This window comes from Metopolophium dirhodum, unplaced genomic scaffold (assembly GCF_019925205.1).
Source record: "Metopolophium dirhodum isolate CAU unplaced genomic scaffold, ASM1992520v1 scaffold29, whole genome shotgun sequence".
NCBI classification, from domain to species: domain Eukaryota; kingdom Metazoa; phylum Arthropoda; class Insecta; order Hemiptera; family Aphididae; genus Metopolophium; species Metopolophium dirhodum.
The window spans coordinates 5,001-12,500 of NW_026869917.1; the positions used below are offsets into that span (position 1 = coordinate 5,001).

At 60.7% G+C, this 7,500-nt stretch overlaps 2 non-coding genes across 2 annotated transcripts in view; both read right to left on the bottom strand.

Moving 5' to 3' along the window:
- The window catches only part of LOC132953408 (large subunit ribosomal RNA), a 4,194-nt gene extending 2,125 nt beyond the window's left edge, over positions 1-2,069 (bottom strand). The window contains exon 1 of the ribosomal RNA XR_009665617.1: positions 1-2,069. This exon is cut by the window's left edge and continues 2,125 nt beyond it. This is a non-coding gene — a ribosomal RNA (large subunit ribosomal RNA).
- Positions 2,070-2,438: 369 nt separating this feature from the next.
- Positions 2,439-2,596, bottom strand: LOC132953406 (5.8S ribosomal RNA). Its single transcript, XR_009665615.1, has one exon. It is a non-coding gene; the product is annotated as a 5.8S ribosomal RNA (ribosomal RNA).
- Between the last annotated feature and the right edge of the window lie 4,904 nt (positions 2,597-7,500).

Below are 7,500 nucleotides of genomic sequence, written 5' to 3' on the forward strand. Positions count from 1 at the left end.
TGCTCTTCGCGCTCGCGTCCCTATCGCCCGGCTAGAGGATTCCAGGGACGTACAACGCTCACAGAGAAAAGAGAACTCTACCCAGATCCCCCGGCGGCTTCTTCGAGTTCATTCTGGTTACCCAGACGAGACAAAAGAGCCCCGAACACTAGGGAGCGGTTCCGCGTCGGGTTCCGGAATACGAACCGGATTCCCTCTCGCCCCAAGGGCGATTCGAAAACGCCTTCGCCCGTGGTACGAGGATCTCTCCCCGGGCTTAGGATCGACTGACTCTTGGACAACGGCTGTTCACAAGAAACCCTTCTCCACGGCAGCCCCCGAGGGCCCCTCTCGAGTATTTGCTACTACCACCAAGATCTGCACCGACGGCGGCTCCAGGCGGTCTCGCGACCTGCCCTTCGACGCACACCGCCGCGCCATCCTACTCGTCGAGGCTTGCCGGGACCGACCGCCGCGAGCGACGACCGGCCCCACTATGCCGTCGACGGCCGAGTATAGGCACGACGCTCCAGCGCCATCCATTTTCAGAGCTAGTTGCTTCGGCAGGTGAGTTGTTACACACTCCTTAGCGGATTCCGACTTCCATGGCCACCGTCCTGCTGTCATCAGCAACCAACGCCTTTCATGGTCTCTGAATACGCGTCGATTTCGGCGCCTTAACTCGGCGTTCGGTTCATCCCGCAGCGCCAGTTCTGCTTACCAAAAATGGCCCACTAAGCGCCTAGGGTTCCGTCGCCGGCTTCGCACGCGGTTCACGCGGTGTACCAGGTAAAGCCGGCGATCTCACCCATTTATAGTTTGAGAATAGGTTGAGGTCGTTTCGGCCCCAATGTCCTCTAATCATTCGCTTTACCGTATGAGACATCCTCCGTGTTACGAGCGTGTTGTTACCGCGCCGTACAGCGCGGAGTCCCACCGGCGTCCGTACGCCCGCGAACGGGCGGGACACATCGGCGCCAGCTATCCTGAGGGAAACTTCGGATGGAACCAGCTACTAGATGGTTCGATTAGTCTTTCGCCCCTATACCCAGCTCAGACGATCGATTTGCACGTCAGAATCGCTGCGGACCTCCATCAGGGTTTCCCCTGACTTCATCCTGGCCAGGCATAGTTCACCATCTTTCGGGTACCAACGTGTGCGCTAAGGGTGCGCCCTCGGACGGCCGAAGCCGACCTGGCGAAGACGCCCCCGGACTGCGGACCAGCGCGACTTTGAACGCCGGTGGGTTCGGTCGCTAGGCCATCGTCCGCACCGTAAACGGTTCACTTTCATTGCGCCAAACGTGGTTTTTCGTAAGATCACCGTTGACTCGCGCACACGTTAGACTCCTTGGTCCGTGTTTCAAGACGGGTCGGAAAGTAGCCCGAAATCGTCGCCGACCGACGGGACCCCGCCTGCGACGGGGCCGCGTCGACGGTTCTTGCCGTCGGGCGAGCCGACCAGGAGCACCAGGGTTCGGCGCGAACGGTCACGCCGAAACGCAACCGCCGCGACGAACGCCACCCAAGCCCTTCGGCCGGCGCCCAACGGGTCGCGACGTCCGCTAACCGAGCGAAAGATCCGGCCGGCGGTTAGACCGACCGTGAATTCGCCCGGCGGGGACTCGCGGGCTCTGTCCGTTTACACCCGAACAGTTTCACGTTCTTATGAACTCTCTCTTCAAAGTTCTTTTCAACTTTCCCTCACGGTACTTGTAAACTATCGGTCTCGTGGCCGTATTTAGCCTTAGATGGAGTTTACCACCAACTTCGGGCTGCACTCTCAAGCAACCCGACTCGAAGGCGCGGTCCGATCCCGGAACGCTGTGACGGCCTCTACTGGCCTGGCACCATCTGCGGGCCATGGCCCCGTTCAAGGGAGACTTGGACCGTCACGTGCGCCCCGGCAACGAGGCCGGCCCGTACGCCACAACTCCCATAGGTGCCGCGACACAAAAGTGCGCGGCGGGATTCGGCGATGGGCTTTTCCCTGTTCGCTCGCCGCTACTAAGGGAATCACGGTTGTTTTCTTTTCCTCCGCTTATTAATATGCTTAAATCCGGCGGGTAGTCCCGCCTGATCTGAGGTCGGAACGTATCGGTTTTTTTTTTTTTAAATTACACGGCAGCCTGCGGTCCGCGCTCCGCCCGTACGGTGACCGTCCGCGTCCGCGTCTCGGAAGCCGGAGAGGTCCGTGGACTCTCAGCCGACCCGGCCGCGCTCTCGCGCGGCGGGCGGACGGGGACGTGCCGTTTGACGACGCGAGAACCCGTGACTGTTTGCCGTCACAACTTGGGCGGACGACCGGAGGCGGCCGCGCGAGCGCGGTTTTCCACGGTCGAACCGCCAATCTCGCACCACCGGAGCGGCCGACGGGCGGGCGGACAGTCCCCGGGAGGACTGCCGCCGCCGTCGGACGCCTGCCGGCGGCGCATCGGTCTGGCCGAGTATCCGGTATACGACCCTCAGACAGGCGTGGCCCGGGACCCGCGGGTCACCGAGGCCGCAATGTGCGTTCGACTGGTCGATGTTCGTATAACCTGCGGATTACACGACGACGCGCAGATAGCTGCGGTCTTCATCGATCCACGAGCCAAGTGATCCGCTGTTCGGGGTCGGGTGTTTTTTTTTGTCGACGAAACTTCTACCGGCCACGCGCCGTGCGCGGACGCACGGCGGGGCCCGTATGGTCTTTCGACGTTAACCATCTTTCGGTCGACGCTCGGTCGGGGGTCGCGGCGCGCGGGCGGTCGGCGAGCTAGTCGCGAGCGCACGCGGCCACGGGGTCGGATTAGGCGCGCGCGAGACCGGCAAGTGCTGCCGGTACCGCGGGCCCGTCTCTAATGATCCTTCCGCAGGTTCACCTACGGAAACCTTGTTACGACTTTTACTTCCTCTAAACGGCCGATTTCGGTCATCTTCGCGATCGCGCGACGACCCAGCCCCCGAGGGGGCCGAATAACGCGCGTCCACTCCGAAGACCTCAATGCGACCGTTCAATCGGTAGTAGCGACGGGCGGTGTGTACAAAGGGCAGGGACGTAATCAACGCGAGCTGATGACTCGCGCTTACTGGGAATTCCTCGTTCACGTGGAAAAATTGCAAGCCACGATCCCTAAGCACGAAGGAGGTTCAGCGGGTTACCCGGAAGCCTGTCGGCCCAGGAATGTTAACACACGCTGATTCCTTCAGTGTAGCGCGCGTGCGGCCCAGAACATCTAAGGGCATCACAGACCTGTTATCGCTCAGTCTCGTGCGGCTATTTTCGTCCGCCGCCTGTCCCTCTAAGAAGAGTTTAAGCTCCTGGGAGCCGGCGGTAGCCCTAGTAACGTATCGTGATCCGCCGGCGACGGCCGCGAACACGGCGCGCTTCACCACGGAGCCCGACGCACGACGGACGCGCGCCGACCGGAGGTTGCCCCCCGGCCGACACACGCCCGCCGCACGCCGGGACGCGGATGGCGCGGCCGCGCTCGACGACCGCCGTGGACGACGGGCGAACGCGTTCGGGGATACCGGGCCGAGCCGACGGGTACGCGAACACGAACGGCCGAAACCGCCCGCGCCGCGCACACGCCGACCCGGGGTTACCCGCCTAGTTAGCAGGACAGAGTCTCGTTCGTTATCGGAATTAACCAGACAGATCGCTCCACCAACTAAGAACGGCCATGCACCACCACCCACCGAATCAAGAAAGAGCTCTCAATCTGTCAATCTTTCCGGTGTCCGGGCCTGGTGAGGTTTCCCGTGTTGAGTCAAATTAAGCCGCAGGCTCCACTCCTGGTGGTGCCCTTCCGTCAATTCCTTTAAGTTTCAACTTTGCAATCATACTTCCCCCGGAACCGAAAAGCTTCGGTTTCCCGGAAGCTGCCCGCCGGGTCGTTAATGAAACGCCGGCGGATCGCTAGCTGGCATCGTTTACAGTTAGAACTAGGGCGGTATCTGATCGCCTTCGAACCTCTAACTTTCGTTCTTGATCATACGAGAACGTACTTGGCAAATGCTTTCGCGTCAGTTCGTCTCGAGACGATCCAAGAATTTCACCTCTAACGTCTCGGTACGAATGCCCCCGCCCGTCTCTGTTGATCATTACCTCCGGTCCCGAAAACCGGCCCGGCGGGACGCGCGGGCGACTGGCGCCCGCGGCCCGGCGGCCCGCGCACGGAAACGCCCCGGAGGGCGATTTCGCGCGCCCGCGAAGGGCGGAGATGCGCGGGACCGAGGTCTTGTTCCATTATTCCATGCGACCAGTATTCAGGGCCTTTTGACGAGACGGCCGTGAAGCCGCCCCGCCAGATTTGAGCCTGCTTTGAGCACTCTAATTTGTTCAAAGTAAACGTGTCGGCCCGCCGACGGCAATCGGTGAAGATCACCGCGCAGCAAGATTGGAGTAGGCGGCCGCCGTCGTCGAACCCCGACGGCCGCGCGACGCGTGGCCGCGCGGCGCGCCGGAAGCCCGAGACACGTGTCCGCCTGCCGACAATACGTCCGGCCGACGTGCCGGTAACTAACACCCCGAGACGGCTGACGAGCGCGACGACGACCGCGCCGACGGGACACGTGGTCCCGCGACACGGCCGGCCGCGACACGACGGACCGCCAGGGTGGTCCGGCACCGCCCAGACACAGATCCGACTACGAGCTTTTTAACCGCAACAACTTTAATATACGCTATTGGAGCTGGAATTACCGCGGCTGCTGGCACCAGACTTGCCCTCCAATTGATCCTCGTTTAAAGGTTTTAAAGTGTTCTCATTCCGATTACGGGGCCTCGGATGAGTCCCGTATCGTTATTTTTCGTCACTACCTCCCCGTTCCGGGAGTGGGTAATTTGCGCGCCTGCTGCCTTCCTTGGATGTGGTAGCCGTTTCTCAGGCTCCCTCTCCGGAATCGAACCCTGATTCCCCGTTACCCGTTACCACCACGGTAGGCATGGAACCTACCGTCGACAGTTGATAAGGCAGACATTTGAAAGATGCGTCGCCGGTACGGAGACCGTGCGATCAGCTCGAAGTTATTCAGAGTCACCAGGTCTTTGCGCGGGCCGCGATCGGGACGCGCACGAAGCGCGCCGCGACGGGCCGGTTTTGATCTAATAAAAGCGTTCCTCCCGCGAGCGACGCCCGAGGGCGCCGCGACGGTCGGAACTCTGTCGGCATGTATTAGCTCTAGAATTACCACAGTTATCCAAGTAACTTGGGTACGATCTAAGGAACCACAACTGATTTAATGAGCCTTTCGCGGTTTCACCTTAATGCGGCTTGCACTGAGACATGCATGGCTTAATCTTTGAGACAAGCATATGACTACTGGCAGGATCAACCAGGGATCTCGGTTTTACAACAACTGCGTCCCGTGACGGATCCCCGCGGCGACGCCGACCAAGGGGCGACGACGACGCGGACACTCGTCTCGGGACGCGTGCGTCCGAGCGCCGGTCCGCCCGTGGGCGAGCCGACGCCGAGGAAGGTCGAAACGACCGTGACCGGTATACGGTCACGGCGCACGACCGACCGCGGTTCGAGTGGGATACGTGCGCGGACGGGCGCCCGTAAACCGCGCGCTTCGGTCGACGCGAGCGCCGCACTGAGCACCCGCAGAACGCGGGGCGACTGCGGCGGCGGTCGCGTGCGGTAGACCGAACACACGCGGAGAGCGAGCGCTCGCCCGACGCGACGTGACCCGTGCGTTGACGAGAGTCGGGGTTAGCGCGTACGCCGTCCGTTTTCAGCGGACGGAGAATTACCGCGCTAGCGCCTCTCGCCAGGTTTATAACGGCCCCCAGCCGAGATCGTGGGGGAAGCCGGGACGCGACGCGAAGTCCGTCGTCCCGGGGCTTCGCCCCGGCGACCGCCGGGCACGGCGACGATGGCCGGCCGCGGCGGGAATGTTTTGGCGTCGAGAGCTCGTAACTTGCGGAACGGTAACGGGAGTCGTCATCGATTTTTGAAAAAAACGATTTGCGCGTCGGAGGCCCACCGGAAGGCGGGCCTGCGACGCCGGTTGAGTTTTGCCACTCGGCGTGCGAGATGGGTCGGTCGCCGAAACTTGGACGGATACCATCGAAGGGCACTGGATTGCTGACCATTCCGAAGACTGGGGCAGACCGGTGCGCGGCGATGGACGCGTCGGCTTCGGCGTCGCCCGTGGCTTTGCTGTCGTACGTGATTGGCGATCGGACGCCGGCGGAACGCCGACGACCGAGTCGCTCACAAATTTACAAAATCTCGAGTTTCACAATGTGCGACGGGGGTATTCACGCGTAGTGGTACACCCGAGTCGAAGGAACTTCGCCATCACCGTGCGTAGCGGTTAGCCGAGAATCGAAAATCCGTCAATCACCGTGCGTAGCGGTTAGGCGAAAATCACAAAATCCGTGCGTAGCGGTACGGCCGCGGATAAAGGATTACCGATTTAAATGTCGCGGACACCGGTGTCCTATAGTACTCGGAACGTACGACGTGAACACGTCTCGGGTACGTCGAGATCGAACCAACGGTTAACGAGTTATTGCACACGGAAAAACTACGTTCGAAAAGTTGAATTCGAAATCGTGTCGACGGACATCGCCGGGGCTGCCGTCATGTGCACCACCCCGGCACCGACGAATAACCGAGGACGTCGAGTGAAAAAAAAAAATCGAATTTTCACACACGGTGGTCCGTGCGACGAGACGGTACGGCGGGCGCGCAGCTCGGCGACGGTAATCACCCCTGTAACGTCGCGGTCAGCGCAGAAATTCTACGCGGTAAAGGTTTTCGGCAAAGGGGGATATCCCTGGACAACGACTCTGCGGTCTGCCCGTGATGAACGGTACGGTCGATGTCACCGGCAAACCGTGAAAACGGTTGACCGAGACCCCGCCGTCGGAATACAGTCAATCACAGTGCGTAGCGGTTAAGCGAAAATCAAATATCGGTCTATCTCCGTGCGTAGCGGTACGGCCGCGGATAAAGGATTACCGATTTAAATGTCGCGGACACCGGTGTCCTATAGTACTCGGAACGTACGACGTGAACACGTCTCGGGTACGTCGAGATCGAACCAACGGTTAACGAGTTATTGCACACGGAAAAACTACGTTCGAAAAGTTGAATTCGAAATCGTGTCGACGGACATCGCCGGGGCTGCCGTCATGTGCACCACCCCGGCACCGACGAATAACCGAGGACGTCGAGTGAAAAAAAAAAAATCGAATTTTCACACGCGGTGGTTCGGACACGGTCACGGGGACGCCGCCGCGCACCAAGGGCGACTCCGCGCCTCGCCCGTCGAGGAAAAATATTTCCGCGTACGGCACTCCGAGTCCGCGGGACGTAATAATTCTTTACGTTAGTCCACCTCGCACCCGTCGAACGCCGACCAGACAAAAATCGGCAATCGATGAAGGGCACAGTGTCCACGGATCCGGTCACGGGGACGCCGCCGCGCACCAAGGGCGACTCCGCGCCTCGCCCGTCGAAGAAAAATTTTTCCGCGTTCGGCACTCCGAGTCCGCGGGACGTAATAATTCTTTACGTT